Source organism: Cavia porcellus, unplaced genomic scaffold (assembly GCF_034190915.1).
Source record: "Cavia porcellus strain 051 isolate PalLab524CR breed Dunkin Hartley unplaced genomic scaffold, mCavPor4.1 scaffold_3, whole genome shotgun sequence".
Taxonomy (NCBI): domain Eukaryota; kingdom Metazoa; phylum Chordata; class Mammalia; order Rodentia; family Caviidae; genus Cavia; species Cavia porcellus.
In genome coordinates this window covers 33675090-33697108 of record NW_026947486.1, presented here as the reverse complement: position 1 = coordinate 33697108, position 22019 = coordinate 33675090, and the positions used below count along the sequence as shown (strand labels likewise).

Genomic DNA, 22019 nt, shown 5'->3' with positions numbered 1-22019 from the left:
TCTGCTGATGAGTTAAGATTTTATTTAAACCGTGGAAAAATGTGATCAACCTTGTTTGGTATTTCAGCTCTATCATTTTGAGATTCTGTGATGCTTTATTTGAGTATCTTTCAGGATTGTTGGGCAGCTAAAAAAGATAGATAAGGATGTTTTTAACTTTTTAGCTCTTTCAATATTCCCATTCCCATAGGTATATTAGCTATTGATGTTTAGAAGGATTTTTCAAGGATTTTCTGCTAACCAGTGCTTTTTCCTATACATTTCATTTTTGCTGAAGTTTATTATAGTCATCATTGATATTTATGTTAGCAGAGCAGCAGGTGGCTGCTGGTCTTAGGGTCTCTTCCAATACCCAGGTAGATTTCTGATCAAAGTCATATTCTCAGAGCAATGTTGCACAGACATGGAGTTCCTTCTTTTAACTTTTAAGATAGTGCTGTCCTCTTCTTTGAGTACATTAATTTACTTTTTTTCTTTTAAAGAGAGAAAACACATAAAAGAAACACAAAAAAACAAGAGGGATACAAATAACTACAAGAACAATAAAAATCCTAAACAATAACAATACAGGCTTTCAAAACAAGAAAATAGGAATTAGCAATGGTTGTAATATTGCATACTGTTATCTTCAAAAGAGTTGATTAGAATACCAGATATAGACATGTAAAATATTCTAAATGTACTGCATATACATATAAATATAAGTGTACATTTTAAAATAGAAATGTGTGTTCACATTATGAGTTATATATGAATAAAGAAGGGAAAAAGTTGAATCATGCCTTATATAAGTGACAATATGTAAATTCTTGTCTCTAATCAAAACCTTTCATGAATTTAACATTCAAACATGAGTTTGCTGTACCCATTACTCTCATAATTCTAACTTCTGATAGGTTCAGAGTGAATAACCCTCAATCTATGTCATTCACATGTCTACTAAGGTTTTAGCTAAATCCTCGAATGCTCTCATCCAGGCTAAGATCTGTCCCAATTTATTAGCTATCAGCAAGATTTAAAAACCATTCTGCCTACTTTTAGGGTTCAGAATTCATTTACATACCAAACTTGAGCATGAGTGCCCTCTCCCGGTCAGTACCTGAATGCCCTAATCCTCCTTTCCTTCAAGCACTCAGTGGTCTCAGGGACCAGTCTGAGCCTGTCAGTAATGTAATTCCCTAACTCTAACATGCCTGCTCTGCCCATGTGTGCCCAATCTTCAGGTCCTTATTTATGTCATTTTTCTATCTATAAAATATGAGATATGTTTGATACTTTGGAATTCCACTCCCTCTTTTCCACTCATGAATATTAAGTACTACTAAGACTTACTGTTCTTTATCTTGACTTTACTACCTAACAATGCCTTTTTTTCAAACAGACCTGATCCAAGTATCTCCTGTTTACCCACTGTGTCCTAGAGGAGAAACTTCTAGAATCATTGGTGCCACTTGTGTTCTGACTCTTCAGTTCTTGACCTATTACTGCTTCTTGAGGAATTGGGTCTTGGTCCTGGGCCACATAGCCATGCTCTTCCAAGCCAACTTCTTCAAATGAAGGTGTTATATCCACTGTTCCCCAGAGAAGGTTACCATACAAATAACAACAACAAAAAAAAAACACAAGATAAACAGTTAAATTTTTAATTTCAGATAAATGACAAACACTTTTAGTACAACTTGAAACATTCAGTATTTCACACAGCAACTTTTTTATTTGTCTCAAATTCTAATGTAACTAAATATCTTGTATTTTGTTTGGCAGTGCTTCTTGCAGAGGAATTGGTATCAGGTTTACAATCCCTTCCTTTTAAGTTTTCTATCTTGGTGTCATGCTCACTCTTTTTATATACTTTCTTTTTCATTGGCTGATTTATTGAATTTTGTTCTTAATCTTAGATTTTTTTATTGCTGTAGTCTTAAGGTTTGTGTTCCTTCAAAATTCATATGTTTAAAGTTTTACCCCTAGAGTGATGGTTCTACAATAATAGTTGGAAACTTCAATACAATTCCAATGGTAGATAAGACAATTAGACAGATGATCAATAGAGATAGATGAAAAAAAAACTACAATCCAACAAGACGCAAAAGACATTTAGTGAATGTTTCATTCTACAACATCATAATGTAGATTCTTTTCAAGGAACATAAAATATTCTCTAAGATAAACTGTATGTATTAGGGAACATCAAGGATGAAATTCTGTAAGTACCTTCTTTGCTCATAGTCAAATAAACTAGAAACCAATAGTAGAAGAAAAACTATAAAAATTCACATATAAGGGAAAATTAAACAACATAATCTTAAATAACCAAGAGAATCAAAGAAGAAATCACAGAGATACCAGAATGTACCTAAAAATGAATGAAAGTACAAACAGCATACCAAAATTTGTGGGATGCGGTGAAAACAGTACTCCCATGGAAAGTATAGCTCTAAATGTCTACCCTAAAAAATGAAAAAAAGCCCACATAAATAACCTAGTTTTATGCTTTTAAGAACAATAAATGGAATTGCATATTAAATACAAAGTAAGCAGAAGAACATAAAGATTAGAGCAGAGATAAATAACATAGTAAATATAAAATATATAAAAAATAAAACTAAAGCCAGTTCTTCGATCAATAAAATTGACAAATACTTAGCTAGACTGATGAAGGAAAGCACAACATGATCAATTCAATTGTCACAAAAATTTTTTTGACAAATCCAACACCTAGAAAAAATCAAAATCTAGGCATATAAGAAAACTTCAACCAGGCATGGTGGCACACATCTGTAAACCCAGTACTCTAGGAAGCTAAGGCTGGAGGATCAAAAATTCAAGCCCATCCTGGGAAATTTAGCAACTTAGTAATACCCTGTTTCAGAGTTAGAAACAGCTAATAAGGGTGAGAGGGTAACCCAGTGTCAAGGCCCTGGATTCAGTAGCCAGTACTACAAAATAGGTGATAGACAGATAAATAGATAAAAGGACTAGAGATGTAGCTCAGTGTGAAAGCCCTGGTTTTAGTCTATAGTACCAATCAGAAATAAAAACAAACAATATCCTCCCACAATATGACAAAGATTTATGAAAAGTAGACAGTATAATACTCAGTGGGGAAATATTTAAATCATTTCTCTTAAGGAAAAAAAATATGACAAGGATGCACACTTTCACCACTATTATGTCTTACTGAAAATGCAACTTAAAAGAGTTAGTCTAGAAAGATATAACAGTTATATAAAATGTAAAGGAAGAGATAATACTATGTCTATTTTTTTTTCTTTGGGTACTGGGGATCAAACTCACAACCTCGCTCTTGCCAGGCAGGCACTTATACTGCTGAGCTAAATCCCCAGCCCCCAATTCTATGTCTATGAATCTATGCTAGCTTCATTTCACAATAAAAGTTATTGTGAAATAAGCTTATGCTTGCGTATGTAGTACCTTTTCACTAATTCTTTGCTAAACTGCGCAGTCATATTTTGTATCATACTCATGTTAGAAAGACTAAGAAATAAATTATGCAATATTTCAGGTTGGAGAATGACCAAACAAACATCAAATGTGTTTCTATATACTGTCAATGAATAACTTTAAATGGAAATTAGAAAAAAAGAGAGAAGACATAAATATGTGCCAGTTTTGTATTAATTCTTTAAATACTCAGTAGAATTCACTGATGAAACTACCTGATCCTGGAGTTTCATCATTATTGTTGTTGCTGCTGTCGTTTTGGGGAAATGGTTAACTACTGATTTAATTGCTTTATTTGTTATTAGTTTGTTGAGATTTTCTACTTTTTATTGAGTCCATTTATATAGTTTTTTTTTATGTGAAGGTATCCACTTCTTCTAGGTCACATCATTTGTTGGCATATAATTTTTCATAGTATTCTCTTATATTCTTTTTATAAATGTCAGTAATAATATCTTACTTTCATTTCTGGTTTTACATATGTATCTTTACTCTTCTCTCAAACTCTTCCAAAACCAAGAGAGGAAGAGCTTTCTAACTCATTCTGAGGCCAACATTACACTGCTGTCAAAGTCAAATAAACACATCACTGGGGAAAATTTTTGTATCAATGTTCTGTAATACAGCATCAATCATATATTTTAGTTTTGACACTTTCTTCTCAAATTGGCCATTTCTTCTGCCTATATTTCTCATAGAATTTTTTTATTTCCTGCATATCTGTTTGTACCTTTTCTTTTTCAATGTGTGTAATGTTTTCTTTTTATATTTATTTTTATTAACCCCCGCTTCATCTACTTTCCCATCACTGCATATACTAATAGGGACTTGGTAAATGTGCACAACACTTTACAATCCCTCCTCTGTTTTAAATCTCATCCCCTGTCCATTCATCTCTCAGTTCCTTTTACATATGCCAAAGATCTATCTATTTCTTAATATCTTTTATTTTGCACCTCATTTAAATATGCATACCACCCTGTACTTGCTTATGTAGTACCTTTTCACTAATTCTTTGCTAAACTGGGCAGTCATATTTTGTATCATACTCATTAGCTCACTAGTTTTTTGTGTGTTTTTAAAAACAATTTTTGCTGATCATTTTGGTAACTAAGTCCATTATATATTCCGTTACAACATCTTCAACTTAGCTATACACATTATTGATTTTTTTGTTGTCATCCTTTCTACCTTGTGAAATTCCTCCCCATCAGTGCTCTTTGAAAAAGTTTTGAGAGAGTTACAGGTTTTGGGATATGTGATGCGATTTCTTGTATGGAGTTGTCTTTAGTTGGTATCTGCTTCCCAGTGATGAGATCCTGGCTTTGTTTACATTTTTGTATTTATGTACATCTCAACCTCATAAGTTTAATAGAATCAGACCCTGTTGCTATGCTGCATGGTACAAATCCTTAGTGGTTGTATTAATGTCAACAGATCAAATCACACATCTAAACCTATATATTAAAACTTGGTTTATCAATTTTATTTTTTGTCAGTTCCCCATAGAGACTAATATCTTGCTACTAACAAATAGAATGGGATGTGCTGGGATGAAGGAAAATAAAGAGAAAAGAGGAGGATATAAATCTGCAAGAATAAGAGAAAAGAGAAATAGCCACAAATGAAAAATAGAATCAAATTATGTTGGAATTATTTTTATTGCTGGAGTTAATAGATAGTGTTTATGAGGCTTGAGTGAATACTTATACGAGGAGAAGAGATGAATATGGAGAGAAATGCAATTGGTGATTGAGGGAAACTGTGGAAATGTCGAAATCTGTTAATATTTTCATAGCTTATATTTAGTTCCTGTATACATTATTTTAGTGAAGTACCCATGACTTCCCCATGAGAGGTACTAGTTAATCAAAACACTCAATAATTCTTACCTCTCTTTGCACATATACAGACACCTAATATATATATATATGATATATTTATATATATATATGATATATATATATATAAACATATACATATATAATGCTAGATGAAAGGAGATTTTTCACAGCTGGGAAGTGGATCAAGAGATGGATTGAAGGAGTTGAAAACAGAATGAAGATGTGCTATGTACATTTTTAAACTTCTCATGAATGTAGTCATTATGTACTGCAAATATATACTAATAAAAAATAAAAATTGGAAAAAGAAAGAGAAAAAAAGAATAGAGAAGAAACTAAAAAGATAAACCAAAGCACTCCCATGTATTTGTAAAAAACTCAAAATCAGTCTTCTCATAGTCCTGTTCATAGTGCAGTCAGAATTCAACTAGTGAACTCTTTTTCCCATGTTCACGTGTGGGAAAGCTTTGACCTATAGGGAGGATCTGGATGAATTTAAGGTTTTGGCTCATACCTTTTCCTCTGTCCATCACAAATTACTTGTTCTCATCCTTCTCAGTCCACATTGTGCTGCCTATTACTGCAAGTCTCCAAGATGCTCTTCCCTCCATGATTCATTTAATTGCCTGCCTCTAGGCAAGGACACTTGTTGATTGAGACAGCTGTCAGATCTTGCCTCCCTGGTTCAAGCTATGCTCCGGACTTACGAATATATTCATATTCCTTCTGTCCAGAGAGCTGACCCCTTAGTTAATTCAAGGTGGAGACATTGCAGTGTCATTATCTCAAAGCAGAGTACCTAATTGACTTCTGTCATGGTCCACTTGATCCTCACTCCTTTTCCTATAGGGCATATTTTACAGCTACCTTTATATGCTTTCTCTACAAGCCTTCCACTAGGTCAACTGCTGTAGGCCTTCTGGCCAGGGTGCCACCCTGACTCTACAATTATGGTCCTTCCTCATTCACTCTCCCTTAAGTGTCACTCTCCAATCCATGAACTCAGTGGAGAATCAAGGCCTGCTGTGTTCAGTAGCATCCATCAGGGGATAAGAAGGGGCTCCTATGCAAGTGTCTGAAGTAAATAGCTAGCAGGTCTTCCCATGGGCACAACATTCCTGGTGTTGGGATGGATAAATGACTATTTTTAAGCCTGTTTCTTTTCTCCTCAGGAGCTTACTTACTGTTCACTGACTCTGCTCATTAACATAGTTTCCAAGTTGTGGATTTCTTCAGATCCTTCAGATCTCTGTTCCTATACAAGATTGAATGCTGGTTTTCAATTTCCCTAAGGGCCTTTCAGTAGTTTTTCATCCACCACTTGCTGGTTTTCCAGCATAGAGGATACGTTTCAATTTTCTGATGCTCTTTTTCAGCCTGATTGAATTTTCTTTTTACTTTTTTTTTTTTTGTCTTTGTTTTTCATTTTTATCGGTACCAGGGATCGAACTCACGACCGCCTGCTTGCAAGGCAGGTGCTTACGCCACTGAGCTAAATCCCCAGCCTCTTGAATTTTCAATGTAGAGCACCTTCACTTCAATATTTAGGTTAAAATCTTATTGTTTAATTTTTGTTGCTATTGTGAATAGTATTGTTTTTCTAATTACATTTTAGTGAGTTCATTATTATGAATATGAGTGCTATTGACTTTTCTCCCTTTTTTTTTTTTTTTTTTTTTTTTTGTACCGGGATTGAACTCATGACCTAGTGCTTGTCAGGCAGGTGCTTATGCCACTGAGCTAAATTCCCAGCATTTGCTATTGATTTTTGTGTGCTAATTTTGTATCTCACTTTAGTTATCAATTATAGAAGTCTTTTAGTGCAGTTTTATTGGGCCTTGCAAGTAAAAGATCATGTCTTCTGTAAATAATGATGTTTTGATTTCATCCTTTCCTTTAAGTGTCCCTCTTATTTCTTTGCATTTTATGATTTTCCTGGATAATGTTTTAAGGATTATGTTGAGCAAGAGTGGTGATAATGAACTTCTTTTTAAAAAGAGAGTAGCACAAAACAAAACAGGACAAAGCATATCAGAACAAAACAATTCAAGCAACACAAGATTTCAAACAAGACAACAGGAAATCAACAGTGGCTACCATAATGTCTCTTGTTTTCTTCAAAATAGTTGTTCATATCTTCACACACAATGAATTCAAAGAAAACAAGATAGTATACAACTAATCAAAACAAAAGAATGAAAGCATTATAGGCCTTCAAAACCAGATAATAGGAAAATCAACAATGGCTACCATAATGTGTCTTGTTCTCTTCAAAATAGCTGTCCATACCTTCACACATGTTGAAATCAAATAATAGAAAACAGACTAAAACCAATTGAAACAAAGAATAAAATTATTATTGGACTTCAAAACAAGATGATAGAAAATCAGCAATGGCTACTATAACGTTTCATTTTCTTCTAAGCCGCTGTGATACCATCACAAATAATAAAATCAATTCTTATAAAGTCTTCAGGAGATCTGGGCATCTATAGGATACATCTATCCTTTCCATAAGGGAAAAAGAAAACAAAATACAAGAAAAGCAAGAAACAAAAGAGACAAATAAATAGAAATAACAATGAGCCCCAAACAATACAAATATAGGCTTTCAAAACAAGGTGGAAGGAAAATAATTAAGGTTGTTATTTTGGATAGTTATCTTAAAGAGTTACTCAGATTAAAAAATATAAACATCAAAATTGATCTAATCCAATAAATGTTGACTGTTTGGTTCCAAGAATCAATAGAGTTAGTAGTAACATCATTTTAGATATCTTGAGTGTACATATAAAAATTTATATATTTTTTCCTTTCCCTTCCTTATTTTCTCCTTTTCCATGAGTTATTTTTCCACTTTGAGCAGTTTCTTACCATTTCACAGTATTTGTTTTAGATTTTGGATTTTATTTACTCTTTCAGTTTCTTACACTAGGGAGACAAAATGGTACTTATAGATGCTTGATTTATTTCACTTATGAATATGGTCTCAAGTCACATCCATTTACATATAAAAGCTTCAATGTGGTCCTTCTTTATAGCTAAGTAGTATTCATTTGTATAAAAATACCACATTTTTTTATCCATTCCTCAGCTGATGGGCATTTGTATTCCAGCTAAATCTGTTTTTTTTTTTTGTTTCAATATTTAGATCTTTGATCCATTTTGACTTTACTTTAGTGCACAATAATACAAATAGGTCTAGTTTTATTTTTCAGCATATGAAAAGCCAGTTTTTTCAGCACTGATTATTAAAGAGGCTTTTTCTTACAGTGAACATGTTTGACACCTTTGTCAAAGGTAAGATAGCTGAGTTTGTTTGTAGTTGTGGTTGTATCTTCTAATCTTTTCCATTGATCTTAAGGTCTGTTTTTATTCCCGTACCATGCTGATTTTATCACAGAAGCTTTATAGTATAGCTTCAAGTCAGGGATGGAAGCTTTATAGTATAACTTCAAGACAAACTTCTGTTGTGTTTGTTACTCAGAACTCCCTTTGCTATTTTAAGTCTCTTCTGGTTCTAGATAAATTTTAGGAATGGCTTCTCTAGTTTTGTGAAGCATGTTAATGTTATTTTGATTGTAATTGCATTAAATCTGATTAAACAATTTGGGTGAATGGCTATTTTTGCAATATTTGTTCTTCCTATTCATGAACAAGGAAAGTCCATTTTCTGAGATCCTTTTAAATTTCTTTTTTCAGAGTATTATAATTTTAACTGAGTAGATATTTTACTTCCTTTGTAGATTGAATGTGTTTCATTTTTTGGATATTTTGAAGGGTATGTTTTCTCTTATTTCCCTTTCAGTGAGTGTTTTGTTTGTGTAGAGAAATGCTATTGATTTTTCAGTGTTGACTATATCTAACTGCATTACTGAATCTAACCTTCCATCTAGAAGTCTTTCAATGGACTTTCAGGAATCTTCTATGTAGAGTATCATGTCATCTTCAAACAATGATAATTTAACTTCTTCCTTTCATATTCTTATTCTTTTTATTTCTGTCTCTTGTCTGATTGCTCTGGCTAATGTTTCCAGCACTATATTGAATAGGAGTGCTGATAATGGACATCCTTCTCTTCTTCTTGATTTTCGAATGAAAGGTTTGAGTTTTTGAACATAATGATGTTGGTTGTTTGTTTGTCATAGATGGCTTTTATCAAATTGAGATAGATACCATCTATTTAGATTTTCTGTAGGGTTCATATCATAAATGAGTTTTGGACTTTATCAAAAGCTTTTTTTGCATCTATTGAGATGATCATGTGATACTTATCTTTGGCTGTAATGATATAGTGGATTACATTTATTGATTTGTATATGTTGAACCATTCTTTCATGGCATGTATGAATCCCACTTGGTCATGGTGTGTAATCTTCTTAATGACCCTGCATCCTCTTTGCCCATGTTTAATTAAGGATTTTTGGATCTATGTTCATTTTTTAGATTGGCCTCTTATTATTGGTGGGGTCTTTCTCTGGTTTTGTTATTACAATAATAGTTGCTTCCATGAATGACTTAGGAAGAGTTGCTTCCCTTTTGATTTCATTGAAGAGTTTGAAGTCAGCATGAAGTCTTCCTTGAATTTCTGGTAGGATTCCACAGTGAATCTATCAGGACCTTGGCTTTTCTTTGTTGATAAAGTTTTAATTACATTTTCAATTTCATTCATTAAAATTGGGTTATTCAGCAGTTATGGATTAAAAACTGGTGGTCAACTTAACACCAGCTGGATTATGTCACCATGGTGGGAGATAGATGTTTCACCTGAGGAAAGTTGCCAGCATAAATAGAGATGTGGAGAAGGTGAAGCTAGGCGTTAAGGCACTGAGGCATTGTGGGTTCCCCTATGTGATACTGTTTGAGCCATTAAGTTCTCCTGGAGAATCTCTGGTCCTCACATCAGGCATTGCTTCCTGGCTCTGAAAGGAAGATGTGTGTCACTTGGTCTCTAGGATGAATTCGTCACATTGGCTTCCTGGCATGTACTCAGCCCTGCTTTTCATTGGAGGAGCTCGGGGCCTCTGTGTTGCTGAGGATGGCTGTGGTGCTTTTCAGGACAGCCCTGGTCTTTGTTGTGAGTGTGACTTTTCAGCTCCAGCATAGAACCCTCAACCTATCAGCACAGCTCCTTCACCCTACTGGCATAGACTTCCTAGCTTCCAACACTGATCTTTGGGCCTTCCCAGCACAGATCCATAAAGGAGACTGGCATGAGTCCTTCTTGTGGGCTCTGGACCTCCACTTGAACTCATGGGAGGCATTGTCCTAAGCTCTGGGTTTTTTGTCTTGACTCATGTGGGACATTGCTGTGAAATTCAGACCCTTGGTTCAATATTCTTTAGTGTTGTGGATAGATTTCCTGTATTTTCTTGTGTTAACTCCCAATAACCATCATAAAAACATTATTATAAACTCCATGTTCTGATTCTAATTTGTTCTCTGCCCAATCCATGACTACAACATGCGTGTTCTCAATCCAGCTTTGGTAAATCCTATGTTTCTAGGAATCTATTTCTCCTGCATTATCGAATCTATGACAGTAAAAGTCTTTGAAGTAAGTACTGATGATCTTCTGTATTTCCATAGGTTATGTAAGGATTTCACCCTTTTCACTCCTTATTGCATGAATTTGAGTCTTTTTCTCTCTTTTTCTAATAAGGTTGACTAGTGGCTTATCAATTTTATTTATTCTCTTAAAGATCCAACTCTTTGATTTATTTATTCTTTATATTTTTTCTTAGTCTCTATGCATTAATTTCTGCTCTGATTTTTATAATTCCCTCCCTTCTTTTGGCTTTGGACTTGACTTGCTCTTCTATTTCTAGATGTTTGAGGTGTAGCATCAGGTTGTTTATTTGTGTTCATTCTGTTTTTCTGATATGGGAATTCACCGTGTTAAATTTTCCTCTGAAGACTGCTTTCATTGCATCCCACAGGTTTCAGGAAGTTTTACGTATATTTTCATTTGCTTAGAGATATTATTTAATTTCTTTCTTAATATTTTCTGTTACCACTGATTTTTCATAAGGGTGTTACTTAGTTTCCATGTGTTCATGGAGTTTTTGCTATTTCTTTTACCACTAATTCTTGATTTCATGGCATTATGATCAGATAATAGTCATGGGATAATTTCTATTCTTTTGCATTACTTAGGCGTGTTCTATGAGCTAGTACATTATCTATTTTAGAGAATGTGCCATGTGCAGCTGAGAAGAATGCATATTCTGATGTTGCTGGGTGGAGCAGTCTTTCCATGTCTACTAAGTCTACTTGTTCACAAGTTTAATTCAATTTTGTTATTTCTTTGTTAATTTTGTTTCTAGTGATCTGACTCTTTGTGTCAATGGAGAGTTAATGTCTCCCATTATAATTGTGTTATTGCTTATTTGAGTTTTCATTTCTATTACTATTTATTTTATACAGCTAGGTGCTCCCATATTTAGTGCATATGTATTTGAGATTGTTATTTCTACCTATTGAAGTTTTGCCCTAGCTATTATGTAGTGACCTTCTTTATCTCTTTCGATCATTCTTGGTTTGAAATTTACATTGTCTGCCAACAGCATGGGTACTCTTACCTTTTTTGTGTTCCTGTTGCATGAAGTATTGTTTTCCCTCCTTTGACTTTCAGTCTATGAATTCCCTTTCGGTTTAGATGGCTTTCTTCTATACAGCATTACACTGGAATTTATTTCTTTTTATTTTTAAAATTTTATTTGTTTATTTATTTATTTAGTACCAGAGATTGAACTCATTAGATTGCCCTTGCCAGGCAGGCACTTATGCTGTTTAGCTAAATCCCCAGTGCATGGAAATTATTTCTTTATCTGTTCTGCCATCCTGTTTCTTTTAATTGATGAATTGAAGCCATTTATATTAATGGTTATAGCTTATACATATTGGCTCATTTTTGTCATGCTATCTTTTTGCTGTTGGTTCGTTACCTTTCCCTTCCATTTAATTGTTTGCATTGCACTGTGGTTTTATTCTATCTGTGTTCTTGAAGTCGTACTTATTTTATGTCTAGCTAGAATAGCCTTCAGTATTCTGTGTCGGATGTGTTTGGTGGTCATGAAGTTCTTCAGCTGTTCTTTGTCATGGAAGTATCTTATTTCTTCATCAATTTTGAAAGACAGTTTTACAAGTTATGTCAATCTGATTTTTAAGTCATTTTACTATAGGATTTGAAAAACTGCACTCCATGATTTTCTTGACTTCATTGCTTGTGTTGACAACTCTGCTGTGATTCTGTCAGGCTTTTCTTTATATGCAATCTGTTTCTTTTCTACAACAGCTTTTAATATTCTGCTCTTATGTTAAATTTCTAGGATGTTGATTATTACATATATGTGTGTGTAGATTTATTCTGGTTATGGCTAATTGCTGTTTGAAATGCTTCATTTATCTGTATCACAGTTTCCATTCCAATGTTTGGGAAATTTTTGGCTGATACTTGTGTAAATAGTCTTTTTATATCATTTGTGTTGTCACTTTTTTCATTTACCTTTATCAATATCATAATGTTTTTTACATCATGTTGCATCTGTTGAATTGCTATTTCCTTATTCTTTGTTATTTTTAAAATATATTTCCTTTGCTGTTCACTAGCTGCAGTCTTATCTTTGAGATCTGAAAGTCTATCTTCACATTCATTGAGGCATTCTGCCAGGTTATGATGGAATTTTTGATTTCCTAGATACCTCTTTTAATCTGGTTCATGTATTCTGTTTCTTTCTTATGTTTGTCATTCAAGGTTTCCATCCTTTTTCTGTGCCTCTGAATTTTTTTTAACTAGGTCTTCTTTAGATGTGTCCAACATTTCTTTTATAATATTTGTCATTTCTTCTTTTGCCTTGGAGATTATTTTTGATCTGAGTTCCTTTGCAACTTCATCAAATTGCTTGTTTACTTCAGTTGCTATTATTTCAGAAATCTCAAGTGTATGACTTACACTCCCTTCTATGTCCATGTGTTGTAAGCTTGTTTGGATTGAGTTTGATGTTTGAGATTGCATTTTGCTCTTTCATTTTGTCATTTTCCTATGTTCCTCTGGGGAAGCTTAAGGCAAGGTCTCAGTTGCTTCCAGCATTTAACATATCTTTCTGTACTGCAGGGAGTTTTTCTAGTTATATGGGGATCATTAGGAAGGCTTTATCAGGTCCCTTGTAGCACTCAAAGATTCCTCAAATATGGGACATACACTCAAAAGATCTTCAGCTCACATTACATGGCACTCTGAAGCCACCTGGCTTCTTGAGTTTCCTGGGCAAGACTCTATCATGTTCTGAGTTCAGCTCATCCTACATGGCACAACAAAGATCTCCAGCTGTTTGGGGATGCTTGGTGGGGCCTTAACTGATTCAGAGTGAGGCACTGAGTTTACACAACTAGGTGGATTTCACTTGGCAAGTCTTCAACTTGTGCCACTCAGCTGATAATGAACATGTTTGTCTTGTACTAGATTTTAGAGTGAGGGGGTTCATCTCTTCTCCATTAAATATGCTGTTAGCAGTAAGTTCATAGTAATGACTTTATGAAGTATGGATAAAGACCTTCTTTGTTTTCTCTGCCTGGTAGCTTCTTTCTTGTAGTTGTGGTCTTCATTTTCACTTTCTACTACATCATTCAGAGCATTCTGATGAACTCTTTTGGTAGTTATATATTTCTCCTGTTGTTCTTTCTCTTCAAAGAATCTTACTTCTGCATTGATTTTGAAAGCTCGTTTTAGATGTACATCAATCTATATTGGAGATTGTTTTCTTTTAGGACTTGAAATACTTCACTCCAAACTCTTTTTGATTTGAGGGTTTGTGTTTAGAAGTCTGCTGTGATTATGATAGGATTTTCTCTGTATCCAATTTGTTTATTTCTAACTGCTTTTAATATTCTGGCCTTATTGCAAATTTCTGAAATTTTGATTATTATGTCTTAGAGTAGATTTATTTTGGTCATAGCTGTGTTGAGTTCTATATGCTTCATTTGTTTGTATGTCAAATTGTTTTTTCAGGTTTGGGAGATTTTCTATCATTATTTCTGTGATGAGGTTTTTTATGACATTTGTAGTGTCTCCACCTTTCACATTGACTCCAATAAATCTTATGTTGTACTTCTTTGCTTCCTCTTGCAGCTATTCGACTGAGTTTTCATGGTCTCTTGCTATTTTAGAAATATCTTCTTTTCATGGCCACTAGCCACAATAATGTCTTTTGTATCTGGTATTTTATCCTCAATTTTCTTCAATCTGTTGCATATATATTCAGTAGAGGCTATAATCTCTTGGGTTTTGATTTGGATCTGTTTCATGAATTCTAATCATTTCCTCTGTTGGGCATTAATGGTTTCCTTCATTTTAAAAATCTTTTCTATTTTTTAAAATCTGTATCTTCTTTAATGGCTTTTACTTTTATCATCATTTCTTTCTGTACAAGAGATAAATTTGTAAAACCTTTCCCATTTATTTTTTGACCTTTGTTGCTATAATTTCTGAAAGTTTCAGTTCCTGGTTTTTGATTTCTTGTATCCTCTTGTGCTCTGGACTTGTTCTGGGTGGGCTGAGAATCTGAATTTGCATTTTACTTCTGAATCTTATCATTTTCTGTTTTCTATTTTTATTTTGTTTTGCTTTCTGTGTTTATACTTGCTGATTTCTTATGATAGATACCTTTATCTCTAGTATAAAAGCTTCCCTAGGAAATATCTGTTCCTCAGGGATGTCTTCTAGGTGTGAGTGGTTGTTTGTCTTTATGTATATCTCAAGAACCTACCTTCACAATTTATTAATGATGAGAAGTTGTTCTCTATTTGGTACAGCATCCAGTTTTTGGTACAGGACAATGGTGATGTTTATGACTCCATACAATCACAGTGTTTTCATGCAGGGGAAAGAAGATGATTATAACATGTTTGACATCCTGCCTAAAATTGTACAGTTAAGAATATTAACAGCATCAAGTACAGCCTAGCTGCTGAGAAACTGTAGTAACGTTTAAATTGATATCTGTTAGATGTTACTGGCACAATGAAGGAACAGAATATAAGAAAAGGTAAAAGTGGCCTTTTTATTTAAAGGATGTGGAGAGGATCCCATAACCAGCAAGGGTTTGGCTTTTTCCTCTGACCGTATAAGGGAGTGTGGGGTATATGTGACCTTTGACCAGATGTGGTGCTTGGGGCAGGCACTGATGATGCATGAGGAGATGATTACAATTTTCTTTGTGCACACTGGGAAAAGAAGGAGGAAGTTGTAATTGGGGAAGAAGGAGGAAATGGCCATCAAGGTAAGCATCCCTGATTTGGATTTCCACCATGTTGAACTACTGCCATAATATCCTGTAATTTATTCTAGGGCAAAACTTACATTCCCATCTTTTTTATTGTTAGGAAGAGGGCAAAGACTCTCTTACTACTTTTGAATGGGAACATTGTGTTGGGATTCAGGAGGGTTGACATGATGATGATTGATTCCACTCCCATGTAGAAGCTGATACCAGGGGTTTTTCAGCCAGGACATCTTTATCATTGGTGAAAGCTCAGATCCTAGATTGGTGAAATAAAAAGACAAGGTGCTATGATGAGACAGTCCACTGTCATATTTAAAGGACCCAGGAGAGGTAGCAGGAAAGGTGCCATTCATCCAAATGCATCATTCAATCTGGGCCATGGTGAGGAAGAATCTGAAAACTGAGCAGGTAGTTGGGAGGGGTGAAGTTACAGGAGGCAATTATTCCCCCATCTGAAAGGGTAAAAGTAAAGCTATAGGTAGGACTTATCCCTCTTCCAGGGATTGAGCTGGAGATAATGGGAAGCATGAGAAATATAAGGTCTGAGAGTTAAATTATGTTTGGGAAATTATAGAATAGGGGTAGGAAGGGACATGGCTGTATCACTACAAAGGACATGAGAGCCTAGACCCACAGGGGTCTCATGTTTAACTAAACAGTTGAGGGTAGCGAGAACTAAGATAGTTTTTATTTATGATGTGGGTGTCATTTGGAAAGACTGCCCTGAGTCCTATAGCAAAAAAAAAAAAAAAAAAAAAAAGAATGTAAGGGGTCAGGAACCATATAGTATAACAAAGTCTTCTATCCATCCTGATAAAGTACAAAGGTAAGAAGATATTTAAGAGTTTTGCGGTGGGGCATATGTGTAAAATATATCTGCCAGTCCTGACCAGGGTGTGTCTGCAAAATTGATGAGTAGGAAAGGAGGGGGTAGTATGTGTCCTTAAGGAGAGGTTCTAACACAGATATAACAGGTATGAGTAAGTTGTTGAGACCTGAGAATGTCTGGGTCAGTCTACATAAATACAGAGGAATCCTGGCAATCAAGGTGGGGGGACATGGTAAAAAAAATGTATCTTTAAGGTCTAAGACTATGAATTGCATGGTGAAGGGAGGAATATGAGAGAACTCAGAAGAAGGATTTTTGCAGCACTGGGTGAATTGGGGTAATAGCAACATTGATTACCCCATCTGGTAATCTTGTACCAGATTAGATTTTTGTGTTGCTTACATTGTACTGTTCTGATCTGCTTTATTATGTCTTAATTACTTTAAGATTAAAAAAAAAACATAAGGTGACTGAGTATGTTTGCAGTTGTAGTTGTAACTTCTAATCTATTCCTTTATCTTTAGGTCTGTTTTTATTCCAGCATTATGTTGACTTTATCATTATAGCTTTGTAATATGACTTCAATTCAGAGATTGTGATGCCTCCTTCCTTGTCTTTGTTGCTCAGCATTTCCTTTGTTATTTTAGGTCTCTTCTGGTTCCAGACGAATTCTAAGAATGATGTCTCTAGTTCTGTGAGGTATGCTAGCAGTTTTTCATTGGAATTACATTAACTTTATATAAAAAGTATGAGAGAATGGCCATTTTCACAATAATTGTTCTTCGTATCCATGAACAAGGAATATCTTTCCATTTTCTGAGATCATTTTCAATTTCTGTTTTCAAGATATTATAAATTTTCCCTGGATAGATCTTTTACTTCTTTTGTTATATTGATGCCTCTGTATTTCACTTTTTGGATGCAATTGTGAGGGTGTGATTTCTCTTATTTCCCTCTCAGGGAGTTTGCTGTTTGTTTATAGGAATGCTACTGATTTTTAAGTGTTGACTTTGTATGCAGTTATATTACTGAATTTATTATCATACATAGCAGTCTTTCAATGGAGTTTGGGGGATTTTTATGTAAAGTTTAACATTATTTGCAAATAATTATAATTCAACTTCTTCATCTCCCATCCTACTCCTTTTTTTCCTCTGTTTTCTAATTGATCTGGCTTATATTGCCAACACTATATTAAATAGGAGTGATAATAATGGATATCCTTGTTTTGTTCCTGATTTTAGAGTAAAGGCTTTCATATTTTGGCCATTTAATGTGATTCTGGCTGTGGTTTGTCATAGATGGCTTTTATCATATTGAGACAAACAACATCTAGTCAGATTTTCTGTAGGCTTCTTATCGTGAGTGAGTGGTGGACCTTATCAAAAGTTTTTTGTACATCTATGGAAATGATCAGGTGATTCTTATTTTTGCATCTATTGATAGGCTGGCTTATATTTATTGATATGCCTATGTTGAACCATTCCTGTATTCTTGGGATTAATCCCACTTAGTCCTGGTGTATAATCTTCTTCATGATTTGCTGCATTCTGTTTGCCAATATTTTATTGAGAATTTTTGCATCTATGTTCATTTGGGAGATTGGCCTCTAGTTCATCTTTTTAGTTGTATCTTTCTCTAGTTTTGGTATTTGAGTAATCCTCGCTTCCAGGAATGAGTTAGGGAAAGTATCTTCCCTTGCAGTTTCATTGAAGAGTTTGAGGAGTGTTGGTATTATGTTTCCTTTAAATTTCTTGTAGAATTGAGCAGTGGAGTGGTCAGGGACTGGGCCAGCTTGTAGCTACTCTGGACTGGGCTCGGCAAGTTTTGGCACTGCCTGGGCTGTGCCAAATAACCTTCTTTCAACTCGGGGAAGTTCACTGCTGGAGGAGGGAGCTGCACTGCCAGAGGTGGTTTTGGGCCTGCCTGAATCATGCCTGAGGAGATCCAGGAGCCCAGGACACAGGAGATGATTTCAAATATGCCCAGGTGATGCTTTGGAACAACATTTGAAACATGGAAATGTAGGAAAATGACAAGAGGAAAGACCAAAATGCAATCTCAAACATCCAGCCCATCCCAAGAAAGCCTAGGAGCAATGTGCATAGAACAAAATATATGCCATATACCTGAAATACCTAAAATAATAGTAACTGAAATAAAGAAGCAATTTTGGGAGGTTTTAAAGGAATTCAAACTAGAAATAATCTCACAGGTAAAAGATGAAATGATAAAAGTAATGAAAGAGATGCTGAACACTCCTAAAGAAGACAAAGTTAAAAAGTTAGAGAAACAAAACAAAAAGATAGAGTCCCTGGATAGACAATATAAGAAACAAACAGAATACATAAAGCAGATTCAAAGAGATATACAGGAAATCAGAAATTCCATTGATATTTGTCAAAACCTCCTCAACAAAAGTGAAGATACAATTTCAGACTTTGAAGACAAGATTGCAGCTAATAAACAGCAAAAGACAGATCTCTTAAAAATAACAAGGAATCAGGAAATAACAATTCAAAAGCTGAAAGATGATTCAATGAAAAACAACATAAGATTCATAGGGATAAATGAAAAAGAAATGCACAACACACATGATATCAAGAGACTATTTACAGAAATAATAGCTGAACATTTCCCAAACATGAGAATGGAAACTGACATTAGGAATAGTGAAGCATATAGAACTCCAAAAAGCCATAAATAAAATAAAACTACATCCATACATATAATAACTACCATCCCAGAAATCCAATATAGGAATAGAATATTAAAAGCTGTCAGAAAGAAAAGACAGATAACTTATAAAGGAAAACCTATCAGAATCACTGTAGACGTCTCAGCACAAAAATGAAGTCAAGAAGAGCATGGAGTGAAGTATTTCAGATCCTAAAGAAAAATGATTTTGAACATAGACTGATGCACCCTGCAAAACAGTCCCTCAAAATGGATGGGGAAATAAAATACTTCCATGGCAAAGAACAGCAGAAGAACTTCATGATAACCAAGCCAACCATGCAAAGAGTACTGAAAGACAATCTAGATACACACAGGTAAAAACCATTAAGCAAAGTAGACAATTAAACAGAATGGAAAGATAAAGATGCAAAAGCAGAAAGATAACACGTCAAAACAAACCAATATATAACAGTTATAACCATTAATGTAAATGGTCTCAATTTACCAATTAAACAAAAGATTCTAGCAGAATGGATCAAGAAACAACATACAACCATATGTTGTCTGCCGGAAACCATCTAACCCAAAAGGAAACTCACTGACTAAAAGTCAAAGGATGGAAAACAATACTTCATGAAACAGGAACCGAAAAAAAAAAGTGGGAGTAGCTATTCTGTTTGCAGACAATGTGAACTTCAAAGCAAGAATGATCCTAAGAGTTAAAGAAAGTCACTACATACTAGTTAGGGGAAAACTTCAAGAGGAACAGATAACTATCCTAAATATATATGCAACAAATTCTAGAGCACCCAGTTATACAAAGGAAATATTATTAGAAATGAAAAATCAAATTAGCAATAACGCAATTATAACAGACCTTAACACACCATTGACACCAAGGGACAGATCAACCCGACAGAAAATCAGCAAAGAAATAGCAGGACTGAATCACGCCTGTGAACAAATGGACTTGATAGACATATACAGAGTGTTTCCTTTTTACTTTTTTATCAGTACCGGGAATCGAACTCACGAATGCCTGCTTGCAAGGCAGGCGCTTATGCCACTGAGCTAAATCCCCAGCCCCAGCTAAATCCCCAGCCCTCAGAAAAAGCTTTTGATAATGTCCAACACTCATTCATGATAAGAATCTTACAGAAAATTGGATCAGATGGTCTTTGCCTCAATATGATAAAGGACATCTATGAGAAACCAACAGCCAGCATCATATTAAATGGCCCAAAACTGAAGGCCTTTACCTTAAAATCAGGCATAAGTCAAGGATATCCCTTATCACCACTCCTATTCAGCATAGTACTAGAAATATTAGCCAGAGTAATAAGACAAGAGAGAGAAATAAAAGGGGTAAAGATAAGAAAAGAGGAAGTTAAATTATCATTATTTGCAGATAACATGATACACTACACAGAAGACCCCAAAACTCCATTGAAAGACTCCTAGATATAATAAATTCCTCAGTGTAGGTGGATACAAAATCAATTCTCAAAAATCAATAGCATTTCTATACACTAACAACAAAATCACCAAGAGACAAATAAGAGAAGCCACACACTTCACACTAGCATACAAAAATGAAATACTTAAGAATTAATCTCATGGAAGAAGTAAAAGATCTATACAAGGAAAACTATAATACTTTTTAAAAAGGATATTGAAGATGATCTCAGAAAATGAAAAGACATTCCTTGTTCATGGATAGGAAGAATAAATATTGTGAAAATGGCCATTCTCCCAAAACTGTTACATAGATTCAATGCAATGCCAATGAAAATACCATCAACATGAGATCATAGATTTAGAGAAATCACTCCTAAAATTCATCTGGCACTAGAAATGACCTAGAATAGCAAAAGCAATTCTAAGCAGCAAAGGCAAGGCAGGAGGCATCACAATCCCTATGTTGAAGTTATACTACAAAGCTACTGTAATAAAATCAACATGGTACTGGAATAAAAACAGATCTGAAGATCAATGGCATAGATTAGAAGATACAACCACAATTACAAACATGCTCAACCACCTTATCTTTGATAAAGGGGCCAAACGTGTTCACAGGAAGAATGAGAGTCTCTTTAATAAATGGTGCTTGAAAAACTGGTTCTCCATATGCCAAAAACTAAAAATAGACCTATGTCTATCACCATATACTAAACTAAAATCTAAATGGATCAAAGATCAGAATATTAAAACAGAAAAAGTAAATCTGTCAGAAGAGAAAGTAGGTAAAAATCTTGAAGACATAGGGGTAGGTACAGAATTAAAAAAAGGAATCAAACCACATGGAAACTACTTCACAGAATCAGTAGCTTGGATCAGTTCTTATTAAAAAGTTTTTGCATGTCAAAAAAAATCTCCAGCATAGTGAAAAGAAAACTGAAAAGCAGGGAAAAAATCTTAGTCAGTTGTCCCTCAGACAAAGGGCTTCTATCTAAAACACATAAAGAATTTTAAAAAATCAGACTCCTGAAATTTAAGAATCCAATCTAAAAATGGGCATCTGAGCTGAATACACAGTTCTCAGATAAAGAAATACAAATAGTAAATAAATACATAAAAAATGTTCAGCATCATTAGTCATTAGGGAAATGCAAATTAAAACCACACTGAGAGGGGCTGGGGGTTTAGCTCAGCGGCATAAGCACCTGCCTTGCAAGCAGGCGGTCGTGAGTTCGATCCCCGGTACCGATAAAAATGAAAAAGACAAAAAAAAAAAAAAAAAAAAAAAAAAAACCACACTGAGATTCCATCTCATTCCAGTAAGAATGGCAGGGCCAAGAAATCTACCTAAAACAAATGCTGTAGAGGCTGTGGGGATAAAGGAACTCTCCTGCACTGTTGGTGGGAGTATAGACTGGTACAACCACTGTGGAGGTCAGTCTGAAGATTCCTCAAAAAACTGGG

General features: G+C 34.6%; 1 protein-coding gene across 5 annotated transcripts in view; it reads left to right on the top strand.

Annotated features, from left to right (window-relative positions):
• Zc3h12b (zinc finger CCCH-type containing 12B) overlaps positions 1-22019 on the top strand; it is a 579255-nt gene that overhangs the window by 13353 nt on the left and 543883 nt on the right. For 3 of the 5 annotated variants that reach the window (XM_063246006.1, XM_063246001.1, XM_063246004.1), the window contains exon 2: positions 17066-17117. The exons of the other annotated variants lie outside the window; for them this stretch is intronic. The gene's annotated coding sequence lies outside the window, so the exon portion shown is untranslated. The remainder of the gene's footprint in view (positions 1-17065; positions 17118-22019) is intronic. 5 annotated transcript variants of the gene reach the window in all.